The 26,571-nt window shown below is 39.9% G+C and overlaps 1 long non-coding RNA gene across 5 annotated transcripts; it reads left to right on the plus strand.

Annotated features, from left to right (window-relative positions):
- Positions 1-98: 98 nt before the first annotated feature.
- On the plus strand, positions 99-25,577 carry LOC129192784 (uncharacterized). Of its 5 annotated transcripts, XR_008573497.1 has the most exons (6): positions 138-912; positions 1,063-1,114; positions 12,022-12,145; positions 13,386-16,176; positions 17,108-17,164; positions 24,202-25,577. It is a non-coding gene; the product is annotated as an uncharacterized LOC129192784 (long non-coding RNA). The 5 variants fall into 5 exon arrangements; XR_008573493.1 differs by lacking the exon at positions 24,202-25,577 and having other exon boundaries at positions 99-156; positions 756-912; positions 13,386-24,194; XR_008573494.1 differs by having other exon boundaries at positions 13,386-17,164; positions 24,202-25,576.
- The last annotated feature ends 994 nt before the right edge of the window (positions 25,578-26,571 follow it).

Consider the following 26,571-nt stretch of genomic DNA (forward strand, 5'->3'; position numbering starts at 1 on the left):
AGCTGCTGTGCTCTGGTTTCATTGGTCGCCCAAAGCTGAGCAAAGCTGTCAGCCAATACAAACCCCATCCGGTTGGAGCCGTGCAGCCTCCTGGAGTATTTTGCATAGGGGAAGTGGCAGAAAGGGGAAGCATTTCATCCAACATGCAGCCTCCTGGTAAGAACTTCAAGCTTAGCACCCATGCAAACTAATGCAGGGATGTCAGGGTTTAACTCATTGGATTATTTCAGGTTAGCTGAAGTAACACTGTCATAACAATGGACGAGGTGCATTTTTTGAACGTTGATTGTTTTAGTTAATATTTACACTTGTTATATCTTGCATCGCATTGCCTTTATAAATGAAGATACAATCAGGAATTTGTAATGAGGCATTTTTGCGCTCTGCATTATTTTACAGATGTCGACAAATGCAAAACATCCCAATTTAAGTGAGCTGAGCGCATTTGCTATGTACTTTTCCTGACCTCCATATTGTAATAACTGGAGTGTTATTTGCTGCATATCATCTGTAGTCTGAAAATAATTAGTATGTGATGACTGTGCAGAATGCTGCTGCGGGGTTTTACAGTAAGGAAGAGTCAATGCGTGTGCTCATGTAATCGATAGCTCTGTAGATCTCCCACTTTCCCAGACTATGGGACATGTCAACGAGGATCCCATACACGTGCACGATCAGAGCATGTTTTCCTGTGCAAGTTTGGAAGGCAATCATTTATACACGCTCGCAAAATGTGTCTTGTAAAAATTTAACAGTCGACCTGAAGGTAACAAGGTGCGGCGTCCTTGTCCTTTCCCTCTTTGCAACACCACCCCCCCCTTCTCCATCTCACGGTACGTCCTGACCATCATCATCCCCATCACGAGAGCACATGGAAGCGATCAGAGGACGAGAGTCTGGATTTTCTTTTCGGTGAGGTATCATATGAATTGCTTGCATTTTCATGCGTGTGTATTTTGTTTTGTAAAATGGTGACGTGAGACAACAGAATTAAAACTGTGTGTGTTTTTTTTTTAAGCTTCTAAAAGCCGCCTGAAATTGACTTAACCTCTTGTCACGCAGGCCTCCCCCATGTGGACATCATAGGAACTGCATGCATTGAGGCCGTTTAGAGGTCGGTACCAGATTGCACGTTCAAAAAATACCTTCCGTCTGAATTTTTTTTACCAATCTTGAACTGATAGTGAGTGTTAGTCCCCTCCAGCCTCAAATTACATCGATAAATTAATTTACGATCACTCATAAATTGCATTCATATGCATACCGAACTTGGAAATGTATTTTACTATTAATAATTGTTATTTTGGGAATGCTCACGTGTGAAAGAAACATTTGTTATCGCCATATTTAAAAGCGTATTTTAATTGTACTTTAAATAATGTATTTCAAAAATATATCATGTTGCTGTTTATTTCTTAATTATGTTACTAATTTGTAACTGGCGGCTATAATAGTAAAATAATTTATATTACGTGCTGTTTGTATGTAATAGATTGTGTGTTTTGGGTGGTTAATCTAGGCATAGGTACAGCATTATCTAGGCTCGTGCATGCGCGGGCAACTTAATTCGGGGTTATGTGTGAATAAATAACAAATGGAATAACTCTACGGCCAGGGTTTATTCACCAACATTTACCCCGGTTCGATTGGGATGGTATTTCTTATGAATTAAATGTAATTCTAAATTTAATATAAAACGAAATATAGATGAATTGTCCGCAGCAATACAAAAAAAAATAATAATAATAATATGCAGACTTTCTGGGGTGTAAAACTCACACTTCCGCTCATATTTTACAATTCAAAGTATAATTACATTAAAGCACAGAAGTTCTTTTTAATGTTATATTTTAAATGTAATGTTGTTGCATGAAATAAAACCCATGGTTACAGAATTATTTTGTCCGGTAATCACCCCCGAAACTAATTCAGACATCATGTTTTGTGTTACAAACGGCGTGAAGTTCATCGAAATATTTCAATTAAATTGATTTATTGGTTGTAATGCAGTATATTTTAAGGTATCTTTTTTTTTTAACGTTTTTTTCATATTTTGTTAGCCAAATGCTAAATGTACAATGCAATCCTTCTTTAGAAAATCAGTCAATCAATCAATCAATAAAACGACTCTCTTTCGTCAATTGTGTTTAACACATATAAAACGCACAGACTGTTGTTTTTAACTGGTTTGTTTTTAATTTGCAAAGCATACGAAAAAAAATGACTGATAAAAATGGCAAAAGAAATAGAAGCTGGCAAAGTTGATTTTAGGTGAGACAAGTGAACTCATCCGGTCAACACCTGACCCCAGCAAGGTGCACTGCACCCCTCACTAAATACTGGTGTTGCTTTTAAGTGTCATCTAAAGATTTGCTCTATAGTGGACTTTGTCTTTAGTTGTTTTTTATTCACAGTGCGTGTCTATAAAAGTGTGTGCAAATAATCCTGATGCATAAACACTGACACACTACAGAATTATCTGTCGCTTTTAAAAAGACGGGAATATAAAATCAAAAATTATACATGTTCATTTTGTTATTACTGTGAAAAAGTTATGTGAAAAGTTACACTGATGGCTCAATCAAGCAGCCCCTCTTCATCTTCTGCAGTCGGGCTCTCCTAGGTGGTTATACATACTTTCTTTGTGCGCCTGCTGGTGAGGTTCTGCTAAATGCAGGCTGGAGGACAGCAAGCTGACTTCTTTTATAGGCCCAAGAGCCACTCTGGGCAGTAGAACACGCCTAATGAGGGCGTGCAGTGGTGCCATGTGAGACATGCCAGCTTTTACCAGGCTGGGTAATTGCTTCAATAAACTTGTCTCATATGTCTTCATGTTTCCAGCATTCGTCTAATTATTACATGAAGGCAGAGGCATCAGCGCTTACTCGCAGACATTTACTGAACGTTGCAGACACGCAGACTTGGTTGTTTGTTTGTTCTCACGCTGCCGGTGACGCTGACCTTTATAACTAACCCGCCCGCCATCTTCAAGATCGTTTCCTATCAATGCCATCAGAATGTTTGAGTGTCGAGCTGGCTGTTACCTTGTGTGGCATTTAACTTTCAAGGTCTCTCATGCGTTTAGTCATCGACACACTTGGGCGCCCAGAATACGTTGTCCTCTGGTTTTGGTTTGAAGTGGAATTGTTTTAGATAAATGTGTTTCAAAATAGGGACTGCGGCGTAACACGGAAGGAGAAATAATGCTTTGAATTTGAAGATGCGTCGCTGAACTGTACTGAACTGAACTGCAGTTGTACATGTGGCCCTCTGTGTTATCACAAACAGACAACCGGGCAACTTGAGTAATGACAGGTTCAGGTTAGGGCAGTAAATGTCATGTTTATACAGAATGCTGCTTCAGAGAAAACAAAGATGACCAAGAGACAGTGAATAATTTCACTTGAGGCTACAGACATCAGCGACCTCTCACAAAAATGGCTGACATACTGCAAGCTGCACTTTAAATTATTATATTATTAAGAATCACATATTTATATTTATTTATTTTAGATTAGGCTGAAACAGAGTCTGATGTTCAATGAAATCAATGGATTTAAAAAAATAATTATAATAGTAGCCTAGGCATATAAACCATGCAGTAAAAAGGCAGTGATAGGAGAAGACTGTGAAGGCAACGTGCACATTTTGCGTCACAAAACCATCCCGGACAGATCTGTGTGGGTACAGGTCAGCTGTCGCATCTGCATGGAGGCTGACAATGAACTCTTCAAAGAAAGACACATTGTGTAGAAGCTGGAGGAGCTGACGTTTAAATATTCAAGTATGTGCGTGATGTGGTCATCGCTGAAGGAGCGGAGGTTATTTGGACCGTTTGGCAATTTAAAACTGATGAAATATGAATTATTCCTGTTGATGGGACGCTGCCAGTGTCGGCTTCAACATTCCTGATTATTTTGTGTGTGGCGTTTGAACAAGTCAATGCTTGAAGACGTTGTTGCCAGTGTTACATTCAATGTGTTCCATGCTTTAGTTTTGGAATTCACACATCACATTCTTAACCGTCATACAAGCCTAGCATAAAGTTACCGACTGGTAATTGTGTTTAGACAATCCAAATTGTGTAGCCTGCTCCGAGAGCATCCAAAGTGCAGGCCGGGGGGCCATTTTTTGCTTGTTTTTTTTTTTTTTTTTACTGGCCCTCAGCATATTCTAAAAGTCCAATTAATACATTATTAATGAGATACAAAGATAATACGTCGACGCTTTGTTGAGAGAGATCAACATATTGACTTTTAATATCTTTAATGCATAAATGTATCACAGTGGCCCCCCTGCATTCCTTTAATTTTTCTGGATGCGGCCCTCACTGGAAAAAGTGTGAACGCCGCTGGTCTGCTCACATTTGGATCACACAACATGCTGGAGAGAGGGATACTGAGTCTCTATATCGTAGTATTTGTCGATATTGTCTCTGTATTGCACTGAGCAGCCACAACAGCTAGCGCTACCTAAAAATATGAATAAATAATGTCATTCCCGTTGCTATGGTTTTCATATTTTTCCTCCTTTCTACTATGGTGACCTTTTGGTGGTGATAAAAACAAAACAAAAAAAAAAGCAACACACGCTCTACTAAGGGAGTAAATCCATGCAATTTTAGTCTTTAGACATTTAAGAACTAAATTCCAATTTAAATTCGGACCAAACCACCCTTGATGGTAGCATTGAACTGTAGAAGTTCCTTTGTGGTTAAACGGATTCTCATTTTATTGATAAAATGTGTCATTTTATAAATGTATTTGTTCAAATAATTTTGTAATGAGCTTATTCCAGGATTTCCATCATTAATGTTGTCGAGTGTGAGAGTCATCAATTGTCTTTCTTATCTAAAAAAAAAAAAAACACATTAAAAAACAGTACCAAAATGATACCTAACAGGCGCCTCTCTACATTTAAGTCATGAAAAACATATTTACTTTGCAAATAACGGTTGAATTTAGAGGGGAGTGAATGTTTAAGCAGGGCATGTTGACGTAAATGGCTGTACTGGTGTGCTACGTGGCGACAGTAGCTCATGGTGCTTTGCTTTTCTAACATTCTTGTTCAAACAGTGCGATTGGCTGGCGACTAGTCCAGGGTGAACCCCTACTCTTGCCCGAAGCCATCTGGGATAGACTCCTGCATACCCCCGTGACCCTAATTAGGATAAGCGGCATAGAAAACGGACGGATGGATCGTTCAAACAGAGATTAAAAACCTTCAAAACATGAGATTTTAAAATGGCAGTCGACAATCCGTGTTGCGCAACATTATCTCCTACCGGAATTTAGTTGGAAGCTACACAAATCCCGGTACCAGGTGTGATGTCACAAAGAAAATGTATTTTGCAAAAAATCCGACAAGTCCTTCTGCTGAACAAGCATGCCGCAACAAACACCGGTACCGAATTCAATTGGTGTGATTTACATCTTTTGCTGCCATTTTAAGGGTGGAGACATACTTGCTTGTACATAATTGCTGGCTTGTGTATTTTGCATTGGTTTAAGTTTTAATTATGGTGCCGGCGAGCTTGTTTTGCTCTTTGGAGGGGTTGAGCATGTGACGTGCAATTCTCTGCCGAAACTCGAGGGGCGGCGCCAACTCAGTGAGCAACCATAACTCTCGTAAACTTGTTAGCTTCCTTCATCGCAAGCATACAGTGGCAATTAAAGAGACACAGGGACTGTTATTGGAGCTGGAACCAATGGACGTGCTACAACAGTCACTTTTATTGCAAATGTTGATCCGCAATCCAAAGGAGAAGGTATTTGCGGAGGTGGTCTGAAGGAGTTGAGTACAAACAAGAAATGATATAAAATAAGACAAAATATCGCAGCCTTTATAGAATGAATGTCAACTGGTGGGTCGGGATCCAAAAGTGGGTTACAAAGTCATTTTCAGTGGGTCTCAGGTCTATGCAAAGGCAAAAAAAACAAAAAATGATGCATGGGGTGCGTGCCATGTTTTGCCAAGCTTGAGCAAGAGAGGAAAAACATCCAGTGGGTCCGTCCGACACACAGCTGCATATATCTGCTGGAGAAAAGCGCACCATAAAGAGAGGGCAGCATCTCACAACAAATTGTCCTTTTACAGAGAAGATGTTTGAGAAGTTTGAATTGAAAAAATATCCTGAATTTGAGTCGCCAGTGATGGTGGCTACCGCAGTCAAACCAGTTGGCAAACCCTGCTTCACGGTCCACATGGCCACGACGCGACATGAAGCTAGATTTTTTTCAGAGATGCACTTCAAGCTACACAGGAGGGTTTGGATGGGGAAAAGCAAGCCTTGTGATATGCCATTAAATGTATGATGAAGGGGCGGTGTATAGGAAAGAAAATTGGTGGAAAGTTTCGAAGAGAATCTGCGTCTGTTGCTATGTTAATGCCTTGATCTTAAAACGATCCAAATGCTAAGCGCCATGTGTCGCCATGACTATGCTTGTTCCTTTCTTCGATCCAAGTGTTGGATTGTGAGCTGGGCATAGATCGTCATGAGACGGGTTAGTTTTACCCAACTGATGACGTGTTGTTGCCAGAGTAATTCTCTGATTTCTCTTGTCCTGTATCAGCAATTATGTTCAAGGCAGGCTTAGTTGTATGTTGCTTAGGGATGGGACAATTACCGGTGTTAATGATTAAGTGCGGTTAAACTCGCGGCGGTTAGTATTACCGTTTCAACGTAAAATTATCGTAAAATTATGATTGATAACCGTACTTCGATAAACTCAAGGACAGTGCTCATTTCCTGGAGAAGCAGCCGTTGGTTTCGTTGTGTATCTCTCTCTCTCAAAGCACCAACTCTGAGCTTACTCTCAAAAATGGCGCCCGTGGCTTACAATGCGTTGCGAGGTCACGTGCCCTTTCGAGCCCAAGAATCGGCGAGCATGTGCAGTTTGCAATGTTGGGCGTGGCCAAGGAAAGTATATTGTGTGTTTGTTTGTTTTTTAATTAAAACTGTTAGACCCCAGTGTGTGTATCAGTAATTTTTAACCATTTGGAGCACATTCAACAATACCGTGATAATCATGATAAGCGTGATCATTTGGGTCACAATAATTTCATATCGTTGCATCCCTAGTGGTGGTGTATCTCCCCAGTGTTCACTTTATCAAACAAGCTGCGTGACCACAGTTCCTGCAATAAACAGTACAATACATGGAAACTGTTGTGTGACCTTATAATTGGAACCGGATTGTTTTGCTGAACAATTCTTACAGCACAGTTCATCATTAACAATTGTGGGATGCCCAGTGGGATGCATTGTGGTCGACTATAACCATGCATTTCTTCCCCAAAATATGTCTGCTTCCTACTAATTACACAGTGCATTATTTTCCGCATGCAGTCATACTAAATTCTTTGGAGTAGAGGATGACAGTGGTTGCATCAATGCCTTAAACAGTATGCCGTCATTCATGAAAAATATGTTGTTTTGCAATGCTGGTGTGTTGTATCGCGTTTTTTTCAACGAAAAAGTCTCGCTTGGAAATGTTACTTGCACGTTTAATATCTCTCCGGGTGGCTGTTTCCTTGTGCAACTTTGTAAGGCTGGTCTGTTGTCAATTAGGGGAGGAACCTTAATGACTTTGGGAGCACTTCAGACTACAAGTACAGCTGCTGCTGATTCATGCTTGTCCTGCTTGGATATCAACCCACTGACTTGAAAACCGTGGGTCACATGTGGTTATTGACATAAACCTTGTATCTTCATTTCACGTGTCTGCTCTGACGTGTAACATTCATTTTTGACTTACAGCTCAGCGCTTTTTATTTTATTCGATGTACTGCGTTGTCCTTCAGTAAAACCTGACTACACCTTCCTTTCCGGGATGAATGTAACGATGATGTTGCCTCCACTGACCGTCTTTAAGCTGAAAATCCAAGTCGTGTGTAATGAATTGTCCTACGTTACATCGCTAATATGCTGTGCCTCTAAGTTAAAGAATGCTGGATCCATTATGGAGGAGTCTGGAAAGGGCTAGTCAAGGTTTTCTATCAGAGACAGTGTGATATTGTTTTCCACCAAACCAGAAATCATGGCCTTGGACAGGCCTTCTTTATGTCAGGGATAAGGGTATTGTATTTTCCCTGACAGTTGCTGCTTTTAAGATTAATAGCCTTATGAAAACCGTGTGTCCTTTTCCCAAAACTAGGCTCGATATAGGTCAGTCCACACAGAAAAAAATCTAGGCCAGAATATTAATGTCATGACCCTGAAGAAACGTGTGTGCAGACCTCAAGGGTTTGTTGCCAAGAAACATTTACGTTTTACTGATCGGACAAAAAGCATGCTCAATTAACTCAAGGCTGCTCTCCCACATTCAGTCCTTTTCGATGAATAAAGTGATTTTTTTTTTTTTTATTATTGATGCTGAAATTGAAATTGGACGAAATGATGGACCACGCATCTTAGTCCATGAATAAATTTATCAAAGGTTAAAATAGTTCCTGTCTTAATTTACATTTTTCATCTGAGCATGACTATTACTTCCAACTTTGCTGGAACAGTTTGAGGAAGGCATGGTTGGATGTGTTTGGCGTGGAACAACTTATACGTCCTCACCTCAACCTCATCAAACCCTTTGGGATGAACTAGAACAGAGTCAGGACTTCAGGTTCAACATCAGTGACCTCTAATACTGAATGAATCGAGAAGGGATGGGCGATACTGCAAATATTGGACTACAGGACCGGTATCACCAACACTGACACCGATTTTACTCGAAATTTTTCAAGATCATTGAATGATTTTGCGATGTGCAAAGGCACATCACGATCATGTTGAGTATGATGTATGAGTATAATTCGAAAAAAAAAAAAAAAAAACACAGGAAAAAGATATCAGGAAGACAAAACCAATATTTGTTTCATCAACAAACTCATTTGCGAACAATATAACAATACAATGTAACAATACAATACATTATAATATAATACAATATGTAAAATAACTATCCATCCATCTTCTATACCGCTTCATCCTCATTAGGGTCGCGGGGGCATGCTGGAGCTTATCCCAGCTGACTTCGGGCGACAGGCGGGGTACACCCTTGACTGGTCGCCCGTCAATGGCAGGGCACATATAGACAAACAACCATTCATACCTATGGACAATTGAGAGTCGCCAATTAACCTCACCTGCATGTTTTTTTGGGAGGAAGCCGGAGTGCCCGGAGAAAACCCACACTCACACGGGGAGAACATGCAAACTCCACACAGAAATGCCCAGGGGAGAATCGAACCCAGGTCTTCCCGATCTCCAGGCTCTTCCTGTATTGGACAACGTGCTAACCACTAGACCACCGTGTGGCCCGTAAAATAACTAAACACAATCAAAAACTACTGCATTGGATATCATTCAAATCCTTTGGCTTTTTTCCCCCAAAGCCTTCTAGTGTCTTAAGACTTATTCCCTCATGACTTTGTAACGAATACAGTATACTTTAGCCGTGTGTGCAGTCAGCTCTGCTGGCCTAACCACTATCAGAAGCGCTGACCTACATTTATAACTTCAATTTGTTCCATGAAATTGTATTATTCATTTCCAGCAGACTGGTAGCGTGTTTCTCGGCTGCACTGCTTCCAGTCGGGTATGTTGGATTTCTTTGTCCAGTCAGATTTTAGGTTCTGAGTTTTGCCCTGTCAGTGGGGTAATCTGCCCACCTCCTTCAGGAATCAGAAGTGCTGGCTCATGTCACATATTAGTAACGGGGCTGTTTCTTTAACCAATCAGATTTGAGATTCGCCTCTCAGAGCCAGCAGGGGCCTACAGGGCCTACAATAACGTCAGCGTTGTTTAGGTACTCTGATCGGTTGACTGAACCGGTAGACAAACCACGATGAATAACTGAGGAGGAGAAATTGACATCTATGGTGAGTAGATGTATTTTACTTAAAAAGGTTTTGTGTTTTTTCATGTTTTTAGATACATTTTGATTCAGAACTGCTCCAGATGATGTTGTAGTGTAGTTTGGCGCTGTCTAAACCCTTTACCACCAAGCTGTTCCAATTACGCTTATTGTTATGTACAGTGCTAAGCGGTTATAGCTGGAAGCAGCTGAATGGCCAGTGGGTAGCAAGGCCGGCGCTTGGGGACGGGTATTCGAATCCCAGTCACTATCATTATCTTTTTTTTTTTTTTTTTAATCTTTATAGCAACACTGGCCCTCACAGTGAATAATCTGTCCGGTTACCTCCCACGAAGTGCAAATGCACTGCCCTCCACTCTATTTTTAATAATAACAATCTAACAATATAAACCACACAACTCCTACTTCCCAAGTGAATGGCAGCTGTTGTTGTATTTTTCTTCAGGCAGGTGGCCTGATACTTTTGTCCAGATAGTATTTCTTAAGGCTGCAGAGCCTCGTACTCAGTATCAGTACCATGACCCTATTGAACCACATAGCCATAAATACGCTCCCTTATTTCTACCCTTGTGTGCCTGCCAGTGAGGCCAAGAAGTGGGTTTGTTTTGGGTGTCCTGTGTATATTCCCGCCATAGCCATGCTTTCAGGACGTCCTGAATCGCACACACTATGTATCCCTGCTTGTGGTCACCTGTCACGGTGGTATTCTGCTGAAAGCTGCATAACCCAGGTCCAATTTCTGCATAATGGACACTTGTTTGTCCCGACCCTGATGGTTTAATTAACTGTGTGTCTCTCTGTGAATTGTAATGCTGTTCTGAAGTCCACATTCAACAGGGAAACACCTGTAAACGGACCTTTAAGTGTGAAGTTTCGCTGACTGATGTCAGAACCTCAAGCCACACGGTTATTTTTTGGTCAAACGTGGACACATTGCCTTTCAGCTCATGAAAAAAAATCATATTTGTTTTATGCATCGCACATATTTCAGGAATCCCTCATTTCTCTCATCGGCATCCCGGCAAGTTCATGCCTTTTAAGAACTAATGAAGCAGCTGGAATAAATGTGATATGCTAGGCACATCTCACGTTGACGGTGTGAGGTAAAGATCAGTTCACTCTGCGATGGGGGAGCTGAACTCACTCATCCAGGTGGTGAAATGTCTGACATGTTTGCAGTGAGTTGGGACAGACAGGTCTGCAACCAAGCCCGGACTTGCAGGCCAAGAAAAAGCCCCTCACAGCTCCCCCATTTTCCCAGGCAGGCAAGCCCCCTCCTGCGTCAAGGTGACAGCTTCCTTCGCTCATGCAGTCATTGTGTTTGCATGCAGGGTGATAATTGACTGATTTCTTTGATACCAACGCACAAGGAGTAAGTGCTGCAAAAAAAGTGGTGAAATAAGATGAGGTCAACTGTCAAACGGGAAGCTTTAATACATTATTTCTAAAATAACAGCAGGATTAATCCTATAATTCTATAAATCTTCGTTCCCTGGTCTTCATTGACAAAAAAGATGGATCTTTTAAAAAGGAGGCACTAGCATATGGTTAAATATTTTAATAGTTTTTAAAATAATTTTCTGTTGAAGGACGATGACCACCTTACTTTCAGAACTAGTTTTAAAAATGGAATAACATTTTTGCTGGTGGGTTCCTCACATAGCAAATGCATTAATGTAATTTAGTAGTGCAAAAAAAATGATATAAAATGTCATTATCCTAACACAATCTGTCATGAAGAGAATATATGGAGTACTTTAGGATCAAATTGAATACCTTTATGTAACATTTTTCTCAAGTTGTAAGTGCCCCCTAGTGTCCATGCCAAGTATGACCAAAGCAAAAGAGGAAATGTGATGTGTGTATTTCCAAGACGTGTCATGGAAAAGTGAACAAAGTATAACATTTGCTACAATCTGCAGCGTAGTTCCTCTTTTCATCTGAAACGTTCAAAAGACAACAGCAGTACTGTAATGTAATGGACTGATCTGACCAAAAGCACATGATTTGTACATAACAGCACAGAGGACATAATTGATATTTCTTCACAGTTAGAATCTTGGTGGATGATGGTGGGATGATGCTATTTGTCTAAGAAAACTAAATGAAACTTCCTGTCCTTTACTGATCAACCTGCTGCCCCATACAGGTAAATATGGGTGCTGTCGGCCTCCTGCAGAGTTTGCAATGTCATACAATGTCAAGGAGGGCTTCATCAAGGACATAACATTTGAATACTGGACCAAAGTATCAACTTGCTGTCATGCCTCTTTGTAAGTGTTTTGCACGTTCCATTATTAATAATCTCCAATGTTCTCGTCCATCCAATATCATTTTAATACGAATGTAGAAAAATCACACAAGCTGAAAAAGCAAGCTTACCTTACGGACGAACTTGGTTTAGTTCATTTCAAACATGCGTAGTTACACTGAAGTACATCACATGTTTATCTTTGCACAATTCAACAATTCAGAAAAGGAGTCGGAAGAAGCAGAGCTTATTTTGAACTTAATTTTAAAACCAAAATTTAAAAAAAAAAGATTAAATCTACAGTATGTGTACTTAACGTTCTTGCCTTGCATGCAGATGCTCTTGGAGAATTACAGTTGACTCATCTGGAAGTAGTTTCAACAAAGTAAAGATTCCCAAAAGAGCATCATTTGTATCCTCTATCTTTAAACTACAGTGTTACCAAATAAGATGTGTACTTCACTTCACATGCACTTAGTTCAAAATAAATAGTACACAACTTTGCAATAATCCATATTATGCTTGCTATTGAATGGCTGTTGGATTTTCCTTTGAATTTAATGTTAATCTGACTTGACTCTGATCATATACATTTTATTTAATTCAATCTTAGCACAGCCAAACTATAATGGTGTCACTAGCAATGTCTTAGCATTACACTAGCATTATAAATAGAAACGTGATTGTCGTTTACACCAAAAATGAAGCCGTTCTTAGTTGTGTGTGTGGTGTTGTCTTTAAAAATCCCCCATCTTCCACAGTAGTATGTCACCATCTCGTCTTTTCTATGTTTTGTTTGACATACGTACAAGATCCAAATAAAAATGTAGGCCCATCTCTGTTTTTTTTTTTTTTGCACACCGCCGTGTACGCCTGCCGTGTGTTTTGAGGTCATGTTATTGTGGTGACCATGACAACCAAGCTGCAGCGTTTCCTTTAGCAACTGTGTTTGTAACCTAAACCTGACCAAGAAACAGTAATCTATGCTAATATTGCACCCATTTCTGTTTAAGTAAAGTAAATAGTTGATGCAACATATGTGGATAAATGAATACGTGCCATTGTTGCTTAAATTATGATTTAGAATGCGCATAATCCAGCTTCAGTGTCACTAATATAGTATTTTATGCGGGACTTTCTTTGCACATGAATAAAATATCTGACTTGAACATGATGAATTTAACCGAGCTTAATTAGCATCTGGTGCTAAAACATGTGCGTTCAAGTTAAAAATTGACGCGTCACTGTCTGCTTGCCTTTAGGTGACTCCGGTAATACCAAGTCGCCCTGTGCCCTCGTTCTCCTTTACTGAACTTGAACCCAGACAAGTGCAAGCAAGTCCCGGAGGACAGGTTTGATGGGCTACTGTTAATAGTTTTCCTGTGTGTGCATACACATACAGCAGGCTCCAAGATGAACATGATAACAGCCAAACATTGCCTGCACCTGAAACGGCAGTGTTTCCCTAATGAATTGCATGATAGTACACAGACAAACGTTCTACAACTATGACATCTCACTTTGTATGAATGAATTCTCTGGATGAGTACTAATGCACGTACAGTTTCTACAGTTTTTTTTTCTCCCTTCACCTTTTAGCACTGTGGGTCATATCGAGTTCTCAGCAGGGAGAATGCTGACACAGTGATAGCATCAACAAGATGGTGCAAAGTGATGACAAGTTTGCAGAATCAGCCTGCCTGACGAGGCGAGAGGTCACGGGTGATTGAAGCACGTAGTTTGTTAGTCATGCCATCATCGTTAAGAAATGAGCCAAGGATTAGTTACCTCAATCGTACATTTTCATGACAAAGTGCCCATTCAGCTTGGGAACAAACACAAGCTCAGGCATATTTTGTTTTTGTTAACATGTTTTCATTTTTAATTAATTTGCAGTATCAACAATAACTCATCTAAGCATTTCTCTCAAATGTTGGACGTAGAGGAAATCATATGAAGAGTATAGCGTAAAAGTATATACTCCTACCGGTCATATACAGTATTGTTAACTTTGACTCATTTCTCAAATGGCAGGTCTTAGGTACACACTGCACATTACTGGACTTTTTTTTTGTAAAATTCACCGTTTTGCAACTTTGTCATATTTCAAAATAACTACCACAGCCATCTTTTTTTCATGCCGTAAATGAAAATGTTATTTTAGCGATGATACAATGGCTAATACTTCCTGGTTCACGGTGGGAGATGAACAAATGGTTGCTGTCAAGCGTTCCATTGTTGTCATAATCACTCAAACTGTGGATATAATTATTTGGAGCTTTAATTCATTGCACCATTTTGCAGGTCCTCACCACGGGCCCATATAACGAAACTCTACATCAGGAGTGTCAAACTCGTTTTCACTGAGGGCCACATCAACGGTCAACATAAGGACTATAAATATGATTATAAGATCATGATATTGTTATGCAATTGCCCATGCATTTGATTAATATATTTTTGACTACCAAATTGTGAAGTAACAATTTCAAGGTGTCAAAGCAGACATTCAAGTATTTCTTTTCGAGAATAAAAAATGCCGGGAGTATCTTGTTGCATGATCAGACAGTATTCAAGTTTAGAAGAACCGCACGCAGTACAATGTTTCTGTTCAAATGCAAGAAATACATTTACGAGGAAAAAGGTGCATTATTGACACATTCATCCCAGGCTTTTGCGGGCCACATAAAAAGATGCGGCAGGCCACGTCTGGCCCCGGGGCCTTCAGTTTGACACTTGTGCTCTACATCCTAGGTCCTCAATAGGCGGCCCGCGGTCCATATCAGGTCCACCAAATCTTTTCATTTGGCCTGCCGAACATCACCTAAATAATGTAAACAGGGGTCACCAACGTGGTGCCCGCGGGCACCAGGTAGCCCCCCCACGACCACATGAGGTGCTGCAAGCCTGCTTTTCATTCAGGTTTTCAGTTAATAATGAAAGAACAGTAGAAAGAAATGCATTCTGAAATACAAAATGTGAGTTGTGGACACCAGCATTTTGTTCATGTTCTGGTAAAACAAGCATATTTGCTTTGTTTGGCTTTAAAATAAGCTCTGAAAATAAATGTTACAAAAATGAGTAGCTCTTGGCCATTTTCATTTTGTAAAAGTAGCTCTCACAAGGAAAAACGTTGGTGACCCCTGCTGTAAACCAATTAATCTAACTAGAGAAGTGCTCGTTCATGCGGTATTTCTTCCACAGTGAGGCGTATGTGTCACAATGAAGCAGTAGTAGAAGACAGCTCACAAAACAAATATGACGCTATCAACTCTAAAAAATAAAAATTAAAAAAAATTAACACTGAAAATTTGACCTTCAACAGCAACTGAACTACGAAATATGCATTACTGAACATGCAGTTAGGAAACTGATGTGTTCATAACAAGTTAAATAACAAGTTAAATGCTGTTTCGAAGGAATATAACCTGCTGAAGCACTTTCAGACAAAACATACAAATTTTGATGAATTCCACCTGGTTTTCAACATCCAGTGATGGCAAACGGAAATGATCTGTCAGCCTTGTTCATTGCGGTTTTCTCAAAAGCACCGCGTTCAGTACTACGAGCAAAGTTCTCCAACTGAACTCATCGATAAGTAGTACCCGGCTCAGCCCTAGTAACATCCCTTGTCTTGGAAATAACACCGCCGCCACAATTGGCTGTCTTTCAAGCAGCTCTGTTTGTTTATTCAAGCACATTTTTACGTGCCATGAGAGCAACGTCCCGCAACGGTGTGACTACCTGTTTACCCGTTGAGGTAAAGAAGCCGTATCGAGGCAGCAAAGCCGGCAGCTAAGATGAAAGTCAAGCGGCTAGCAAGGAAGTGGAGATTAAAGCTTTTGGAAACTTCTGTTATCATAGGAAACTTGAATTCACTACCGAGCAAGATTGACGAGCTGGCAAGAACGTGAAGACCTTCAGGGAGTGCAGCTTATCTGTGCTTCACTAAATGGCTAACAGCTAGCGTCCCAGATGCTAACGTGGAGTTAGCCGACTTCAGGACAGTCAGAGCGGACAAGAACACAAGAGCCTGTGGAAAGCGCAAAGAAGGTGGGCTTGCACTGTATGTGAACAAACCGTGGTGTCATCCTGGCCATGTGAACATTAAAATGTCCATCTATACAGCATTTTTAAAAAATTGTTTTTTATTATCTGGAAAAAAACAGATACCTTTTTTTATGCCAATATCGGTCCAATAATATCAGTGGGCTGATATTATCGGACATCCCTAATAATATCTATTTACTTTCTCATCTGTTATCTTATTCATTCTCACTGAACAAGCTATCCACAAGCTGTACTATCAAACAGTTTCATTCTTTTCCATTACCATAGAAAAAAATGGTAAAATGGTTCATGCTAAACACAGGAAGTGTACAGCTATCAGTAATTGCTGAAGAAAAGATGCAGAGCAGGATTAAATAAGATCAGCTTCGTCCTACTCCTTTTCAGACATGTTGAATTGTGCAAGTGTAAGCATGTGATGCTTTGTAACTTGTTTTGCATGTTCAAAATAACCCAAACCATTAGGCTACCATCTCTATTACCAAGTGAGCATAATGTTGCATTTTTCTCTTTGTTATGTAGCTGAGTAGCCTTGTTCGACACATTAGCTGGAAATTGCTTTTGTATTATTTGTTTAATCCTGCAGTCCTTACTATTATTTACTGTTTTACCATGCCAAAATGACATCTCTGATCAGGGTAAGTTAAACAACAGAGTATGTGAGTTAACCCAAAGCCATTTGTTTTGAACTCCTTCACATGTGCTGCATATACGGTATGATTACTAACAGCAAAGCCAAAGAGAGGGAGCATGTGTGCACCCAGGTATGTGGTGGGGACCTGAACTGACTCTCTTTTGGGGAAGTTTACATATAAACACACTCAACATGCAGGTGGAAATATGGGCCAGTGGTAAATAAATATTCATAACCTGGAGTCTGGGGTCATTTTGCAAATAATGGATCTTTTTTTCTCAGAAACCTGGACTTGTCTATTCCTCATATGAAGAACGGGTGATCAGAACTGAAACAATGGTAAACATTCACATTGTCAGCTTTTTGAACAATTTCTCACATTTCAAATTCTAAACCGTCACAACGTGGTCCACTAAAAAAGCCCACAAAAATAATGCTGACGTTGACAGAAAGGTATTCATTTAACATTGCAGTTTTTAGTGTTGGAGAACTGTACCGCATTTGGTTTGATTGATTCAGCTACATGAGGGGGGCAAAACATTAGAAACACCTCTGAGCATGATGTGGTGCAGTCCAACACGTTTTCTCTATGGAACACGCATAGTGGAAGAGCGGCCACAACAGAAGAAGAGGTCAAGGTCGAAAAGCACATTCAACCTGATGGAATCAGGCTACAATTGTGAATCATCTCAATCTCAGTCCTTACGACTGGGAAATTGGCTATGTATGCACAAATCTGCTATCTTTCACTTCTGAAATGACACTCATACGCTACACAATACTCGTTTTCAATACAGTTATATTAACATAATGCTTCAGCATGTTCAGTATCCAAGCAAGGTGACTGTTGAAAAGTCTCATTCAAAGTCTCATTTCAGCAAGGGTCCGCACTGCTCAACCTCATTTGGTGCTCTTGAACGTCTAATACAAACACACCACCGACAGGTCTAAGGCACAGCTCCCTCACATTACTGGTCAGAGCCATTGTGTTGTGTTCTTGTGTCTTTGTGTTAAGGAATTGAGACAATATACGATATGCAATGATGACAGCCATCAAAATCGATGCCTTAACAAAGACAGTAATCCTCACTTTTGATTGACACTGTCAAAGAACAATTAACTGAACAATAATTGCTATTGCGGCTGTAGTTTGCAGTGATATGGAGCCGCACTGTTTCAACTTAACCCAAATATTACAAACAAGTCTTTGGTGTGCAGTTCTACAGCACAGCAAACTACAACTACAATCATAAATATTTACTACGTATAAATTCTGTCAACATCAGAGCGTCATTTAGTGTTTGTATTGGCTCTCGTTGGTACCTAACGACGCTCGTGAGCTGTGACATTTCGTGACCCAAATGTAGTTTTTTGAGGATTAAAAAAAACCATGTAGCATTCAAACTGTTATCCAGTAGATGGCAGCATAAGCTCACAGGAAAGAAAAAAAAAAGCCCACATGCCACAATACGTTTGTCTTTTGTGTGCAATGTGTATCTTTATTTTTTATTTTTCAGGTGATGCTTTCATTCTGTAAGATTTTGTTGGACTGTTTGGTAAACGTCGGTTGGCTTTCAGGTCGTTACTCAAATCGTTTCTTTCACATAATGCAGTTTAAGAGAAAACGCTCAGAACATCACTGGCCAGCAGGTGGCAGTCTATGCCCGTCATTTTGGTGAAAGCACTCCATCTCCATCATCATTATTGAAAATTCATAGTTTAGCGTTATTATTTTGCTGCATATAAAAACTCTATAACTCTATTCTAATATTTGATTGATTGATTCAAATCATGATTACCATTTATAACATTTTACTATTAGGAAATGCTACTTTTAACAGTTTGTGTATCTCAGAGATACCAAGTTCGTCTTTTACCCCACAACATTAGGCACACCTGCACCAGCTAAGGTGATGTTATAGGAGATGTATCAACATGTTTGCCTTTATCCAAAAACTGTTCAAGTTTGATTGGACACTGCCAGAGAGGTATTGCAGTGTGGGGGTACAACACTGCTTATCTCTCCTATGTTGCTTTGTTTGTTTGATTTAAGGTGTTTAGGTTTAGAAGTTAAAATATACAGTACATTGGGTATTTTCAATGTTTTCTCTTCTATCGCCAAATATATCATCTTGTTCTGAAGACAATCTGCGGTACTGTGCATGGAGGATGTTGATGTTATTGTTGCATTTGCAGATGTTGATATTATGAAGTGGTATAATTTCAAAACTCGTTTTTTGAACAGTAATCAAAAAAATGATACATTGAGCATTGTTTTCCTTGTTTTTTTAATTCATCAGACGGTGTGGTAACTTCACAGTTCACATGTGACATTTACAGGAATTCGCAGTGTTGTAAACGCACAGTAAATTAATGGCAAATAATTACATTACGTTCAAAGTAAATGTGTAAAACTACAGGCAATCGACTGATGTATGTACAACAGGGCACTGTAATTCTGCAATTAACTGTAAAACACTGGAATTAACTGTAAACAGCTGGAAAGTCATAACTTTACCGTTAATTTAGTGTATAGAGTAAATGACTGTTGAGATATTACACAGCAAATTACGGTAAAAGTCATGCAATTATTAGCCACCAATTTACTGTGAATTTAGAGTAAAAAAGTTACAGCGTGGGAATCAAAATCCAACATTCTTATCATTGTAAAAGAAGAATTTTGGATACAGCTTTTGAATTGCGTCTCTTTTTGCATTGCTCCTGTTCATCACAACACCTCCTCTCATGAAAATATCTCAGCTGGCGGACCAGGTACAAAGAGGGCGTATTTAGCGGCATTCAGGGAATGTAATATTGGCATTATAGATGTCTGCACAGAACTGCACCAAGAAGTTGAAAAGACACCTTTTGATTAATGTGATGCTATAAAACATATCATTGACAGCTAGGCCCACATTGCTCATGGCGCACAGCAGCATCTGCTGCATTCCCTCCCCATCCTTCATCCGCCCAGCTCCATCCCCTCCACCATGAAAGCCGAACAAATGTGCTGACATTGACGCCGTCTCTGCACCCGGCCTAATTTCATTTCAGCCCCAGAGAGACGGCTATCTTCAAAAGATCTTGACAGACAATTGTATTTACTATTTTCTTTTCACAAGCCAATAAAGGCCGAGCAGTTATTGCATCAGATTATATGAAAAAACGTTTAATGATTCCAATTTATAACTCTAGACTGAATAATGATAGGGCTAAGAGCTGACAGACCATGATAAATGAAGCCTCATATAAAACATATTTAGTGTGAAGAATGGCTGGAGATGAATTGCACAGTGATACAAACTCATGATAAAGAACAGTAAGAGCCACTAGAAGACTTGATAATGTGCTATTCATTTTGAAGTGATTTTGCTGGTTAATAAAAGAGCACAAATTAAAAATATATTTATTGTAGAAAGACATCTAGGAATATTGTCCCGTCGCTCTACAAGCTCACTCAACTGGAGCACTTCCTTTTCTTTACATTTAAACTGACTTGTTCCGAATCATTGCTGACTGCACTTGTTTGCGAAGAGAAAGTGTCAGAAATCAGAGTAGTTACATTTGACTGGAGTTGCTGCTTCACGCAGGAAAGGTGTTTTCAAGATAGCATCAGAATCAAAATCGCATTGAAATCAAATAAGATGCTATGTAAGGCAAATGTGCTTCGTGATGAAAGACCAGTAACTTACGGTTTGGTAATAATATTTAGTCTCAAAGTAGGGACACATTTATAAACTTCCATGTGGTACCACTTTGATTGTTCGACCATACTTTACAAGGCATCATGGTCAGACACACCCCTCCCCTTGTAGGCCAATGTCTATAAATAATAAAAAAAATATATATCATAAAATATCTCAAAAGCCAACACACACCTTTGTTTTCTGATTGATCTAACAAAATAAGTAATCCACCCATTTTGTCCACCATATACACCATCAGTGCCACAGTAGCTGTGTCAAGGGTGACAGCCAAAGACAGACTCATGCTGCTGTTTGGGTGCAATTTAAACCCATAACACAAAAATGGAGGACGCGTGCAATATATCACCGCGGAGACCTGTTTGGGGGATGTCTCAATAGCGTTACGTCATACATTTGAAAGTGAATGAACTTCTTTTCTATTGATTTGATCAAGAGGAAGTCCATTTCATCCTGTTTGGTAGTTTTGTAAGGCAATGTATGTGCAAAAGTCAGTCCTATTTTCATGACACTTCACAGGAGTCATTTAATAAAACAGTAAATGCCGTAGAGCCCCACTTTACACGGGGGGGGTTACCCTGCAGGACCACCAGTGACTGTCTATTTTTGTCACGGCCAAATATTCTGGCCCATTCTTGTAGCTGACCCGAATATTTTGCTCATGCTAAAAACTTTCGAGGCACATTAGAAGGGGAAAAATATCGAACGGCATTCGAAAGGTATTCTAACTGCACTCCGATTGTAAATATTTTTACGGTATTCTCACAGCATTCCAAAAATTCTGATTGCATTCGTGGGAGAACCGAAACGGCAAGCCACTTCCATTCCTGCCAGAATGTCCCAATCATCTCTTGAATGAGTCTGAATGGAATTTGGAACACCTCGTAATCACGTAAAAGTCAATTATTTTCATTTCCTAGCGTGTTTCTTGGCTACACCGCTTCCAGTAGTGTGCTTGTAGCCTTTGGGCTGTGTCAGACTTTGGTTTTGCCTGTCAGGGCCACCTAGCTGGTCCACAGTGACATCAGCACTTTTCCATCTCTCTGATTGGTTGATGAGAGCAAAACTGTTCCACAACCAAGTTACACTCACAATGGCTGACTGAGTAGGAGAAGTTGTCATGTCTGGTCAGGAGATGTATTTTATTTAAAAGTTTTATATTTTTGTTATTAGATGGGGATGTCGTAAGACTTAAAGTCAAAACATCTGAACTACCTCTTTAAGTCCTACAATATTCCTCACACACTTATTCATCACATTTAAAGTATAAAATGTATCGGTACTCACCACTAATGAATGTTCATGTAAGATGATCGATGAACAGATAGAATCGGAGTAAGACATCCTGTCAGGCGGCGTCGAACAAAATCAGGGTCTGATGAAATGAAAGTGAGGTTATGCGAGGGGGAGGTAACGTGTCTTCCTTTAAATCAGGGGTCACCGACGTTTTTCCTTGCGAGAGCTACTTTTACAAAATGAAAATGGCCAAGAGCTACTCATTTTTGTAGCATTTATTTTCAGAGCTTATTTTAAAGCCAAACAAAGCGAATATGCTTGTTTTACCAGAACATGAACAAAATGCTGGTGTCCACAACTCACATTTTGTATTTCAAAATGCATTTCTTTCTACTGTTCTTTCATTATTAACTGAAAACCTGAATGAAAAGCAGGCTTGCGGGCGCCTCATGTGGTCATGGGGGGGCTACCTACCGTTGGTGACCCCTGCTTTAAATGGTCACTATTTTTTTATGACTTTTGTAGAGATGTTGAGAGTTGCTAAAAAAATAAAAAATAATAAAAATAGGATTGTAAAAGTGACTATTTTGTTGTTATTTCATGTCTACAGGGTTCTAATCATGTCAAAACACGTATTCAGAAAGTCATAAACAGGTTTTGTATGCTCTAACTACAAAAATATTCAGTTTATTAATATTGAATCCTACTTCATGGAAATTCACTTATCGCAGTCGGGTTTGGAACCAATTAACCAACATGTTAACACGACAAAACACGCACCATATTGTACGCTAACTAGCGAATGCACGTAAACCGAGACGTGAATTTTCTCCGTTCACCAACTTTCACTCTATATTAAGCATAACCAACTATGTCATAAAAGCATAGCGGAAATGGAGGTCATGGGAAGTGTTTTGTTTTGTTACTGTGTCTTGTCTTATTGTATTCTAGTAAGGAGACAAAGAAATAAATGCAAATACTCATTATTGTGTGGCAAACCAGCAATATAAACAATAAAATGCTGAACACTCGGAACAATACCAGGGTGATGTGCCTGGAGTGCAAGAGCGCCACCCTCGACCGTATCTGCGGCCATCCTACTTTTAATTTTGAATGATAAAAGTGAATCTCTGATGAGGAAATGTAAATGAGGAGCAATGAAAAACATGGCATTCATTTAATGGTCCTTGGTACATGAGGAGGGAGGTGAATTAGCTCAGGATCATGTTAACGCCTGGAGGACACACAAAACGGTGCGTATTGTTTATGCTTTAACGGACATATAGAAGGGTCAGAGGATGATTCGATGAAGCCCATCAGAATAAGTGACCCTCATCTCTCATTAGGAGAGCTACATTAAAAGGGGCTTCAGCAGTCTGTTGTTGCTATATGAGCACATCCTTTAACACTGATTGACACGGACCTCACACTTATGAAGGCATATTGCTTAAAGCGCCACTCAGGACCACGCTAATGCTTTTAGCATGCACGCTACTCATATAGGGAAAAGTGAGTTAATTCATTACTAAGGTCTCCATAGATATTTTGCACACATACTTCTCAACTCCAAGGGATTGGAACGCTGACTTGCAATCAGCGTAATAATTGCTCACAGTGACAATAGCTGATGGTGTGGTTTTTAAAACAGGAACACCATAACCATGCATTGATTTATTTACTTGCCCATGGAGCGCTCACACAATCCATGGAAAATGACATCAGTCCAAGGCATTTATTTGAAAACCTTGCCAAAAAAAGGAATGAACTTCTGCAGCAAAGGCCTCTATCTTCTCCAATTTATTTATCTACTTACCTCTCCATCAATCCATCAGTCAATCCATTCATGCAATACCCACTTCTATCTAGGAAATAGGGATGTAACAGTACGCCATAATCACAGCTGACTTTGTGCCAACTCCTTCCTTCTTAAGAGAAAGTAAGCCCAGCCACGAGTTCTGATATGTTGACAATGGGAAAGATCAAAACCTGCAAAGTAGATTTTCTTACTGAACTCTGTCAACTCTGTGGACAGAAACATCTGTTTCAATTAAGAAGACATCAAAGAGAATGCATTGCTGTTTTTGGACTATGGAAGGACGGAAACTCCAATACTGAGTTCTACAGAAAACCTACCTACAAACCAATAACTTCTCTAGTACTCAACCTAGGGGTCATCAGAACCCTCAAGGACAGTGCAGAGAATATCCTTACCACCGACAGAAGGGAAAGACACACATTAGGAGGGCTCTTTCTAACTGTGGGTATCCCAACTTGGCCTTTTTCAAATCCGCCAGGAGAAGAAGGGCCACTACACCTGAGCCTGAGGATAGAACCAGGAGGCGGAATGTGGTGGTCCCTTACATGGCTTGTTTGTCAGAAAAGACTCTTTGCTTAATTGTCCCCAGCAACTAAGCGGAACTACGTTTTTCATCACAGAAATCTGACCAGAACTGGACTGGAGACCAAGTGGGGGGTAAGTCGCTGTTATTGGACTACAATGCTGATGGGGATGTCATTCAATTTCACGTCAAAAAATTCTGGTGTATAAGCCGCTACTTTTTTCTCAGTCTTTGAACCCTGCAGCTTATATCCCGGTATGGATAATATGTGGCTAAAAATTACATTTCCCATGGTGCTTGGTGTGCTCATGTTCTAATCGCGTGACGTCACCTATACTTCTGAACTATTACTAATCATTTAAATATCTAATTCAGAAAAAGCTATTACTAAGATAGTCCAACGTTTTAACGGAATTAGGACACTGTTCAATTCTGACACAGATTCACCAAGTGTTGGATTGTTCACCCACTAATTGGGAACGTAAACTGAGATGAGAGCGTCATGAGACAAGTTAGTTTCACCCTATTGATTGATACGTTGTGTTGTATGAGAAGTTAAAAAAAAATCTTTCTGTGCACTAAATATCCCATTTTCCATTTCACGTTGCTGTGTGATAAGTTTAACGTTGTTTGAGGATGACACCACGAGTCAGACTGTTATATCGAGTAATGACCTCCTGCAATTTCCAATGAGTTGACAAGCTCGTCGTGAGCTTATTCGTAGATCATGACTGGCTTCTGTCAAATAAAGAGTTGACTGGTCCTCACGGACCCGTGTGTGCCACAATATGCCACTTTTGCCTCTAAATTTAGTGGGTGCGGCTTATACACCGGAAATTACGGTATATCTAAAATGCTCATTCATGAACCTTTGAATGAATGGATATAGTATATGTATATATATATATAATGCATCAATCTCTAATGATGATCTCTAATGCATCCATCAAAAAATGAAAAACACTGCAGCAAGTCGCTCTGTCTTGTTCCATCCATCTGGCCTTGCCACCCGTCACTCACAAATTCCTTTTTTTGCCTTTTATCTCAAACCTAAACCAATGGAGGAAGGGAACTGCTGCAGCAATTGTCTGCAGTCATGAATGGTAATGGTAATGGTTTCATTTATTTGAACATGCTTACAAAGTTACACTGGAATACAGCACATATTACAATCCACAGTTCCACATGTCCAAAAGGAGTAGGAAGAAGCAAAGCTTATTTAATCCTACCCCTGTCCGTTTTTCATCAATTGCAATATTTGTTCACTTCCAGTCCTGTATTCCAAATGCACTCTTTGCTGGTTGAAATACATGATAAGGTAATGTAATAATGTGGTAAAATCTATGGATGAGCAAGTACACCACTATCTGTGTCCGTATCTGTTCACCCATCTCAATTGTCTGCATCTGCGGGCATAAACCGGAACTGGGTGTGGTTTAACTGTAAATGGGTGGGGCTTAAATCATCCATCCATCCATTTTCTATACCGCTTCTCCTCTTTAGGGTCACGGGGGCATGCTGGAGCCTATCCCAGCTGACTTCGGGCGACAGGCGGGGTACACCCTGGACTGGTGGGCAGCCAATCGCAGAGAACAAAAACAGTAAGTCTGAAATTGACATGGATTGAAAGTTGCTATATTTATTGTTTATTATTCAGCTTTATGTGTACTGTGTGTGTGTGTAAGACTTCTGTGAGACTTTACGAGACTGACTTTATATCACCAACCAAATTAGAAGCAAGCAGACGAAAAAGCAAAACAAACACCGGCAGTGACACGAGCCGTTTTCAAATCTGTCTTGTCAAATGCACAATAGCAAAATAGAGAACGCTGGAGGTGAGACAAGCAAGCAGAGAGTCACTGTCTGTATTGTGTCTGTGTGAGAAAGAGTGACGGCATGGAGCGAGTCTGTCTAGGGAGGGGCGGCCGCTGTGTGTGACTGGGCAATCGCAGAACGTGAAGAGTGAATACATAAGTAGTTACCCAATGAGGCTTTTCCTTCATCACGATTACGACGAGCTGTACTCGTTTCATGCTCATACTCTGTAAAGATGTATTATCCGTAATGGATACTCGCCTAAAATAAGCATCCGGCTCATCCCTAGTAAAATAGTAGTCAAAGTTCTTGTCGCCGTACTTCTTCATATGACAATCATAATGAATAATATGTACTGTATGAAATGGACATAACGGAACATAGAAAACGGGTGAGTACTGACAATGAACTCACAGGAATGAAGAGTTAGCAATAAGTGTAGTAGTGACTAGACATAGCATTGTATGTACAGTGTTTCAGGACACTTCTTACTAGTATTTTGCAAACATCAACAGCTTGTATTGTTTCTTGAAATCACTCGTGTTGTCGCATTGTTTGAGTTGCTTGCTCAATCCGTTACATAATTTGATTCCACATACTGAAATGCTGAAGGTTTTTAGCGTTGTTCTCGCGTATAAATGTTTTAAGTTTA

Source organism: Dunckerocampus dactyliophorus, chromosome 13 (genome assembly GCF_027744805.1).
Source record: "Dunckerocampus dactyliophorus isolate RoL2022-P2 chromosome 13, RoL_Ddac_1.1, whole genome shotgun sequence".
NCBI classification, from domain to species: Eukaryota; Metazoa; Chordata; class Actinopteri; order Syngnathiformes; family Syngnathidae; genus Dunckerocampus; species Dunckerocampus dactyliophorus.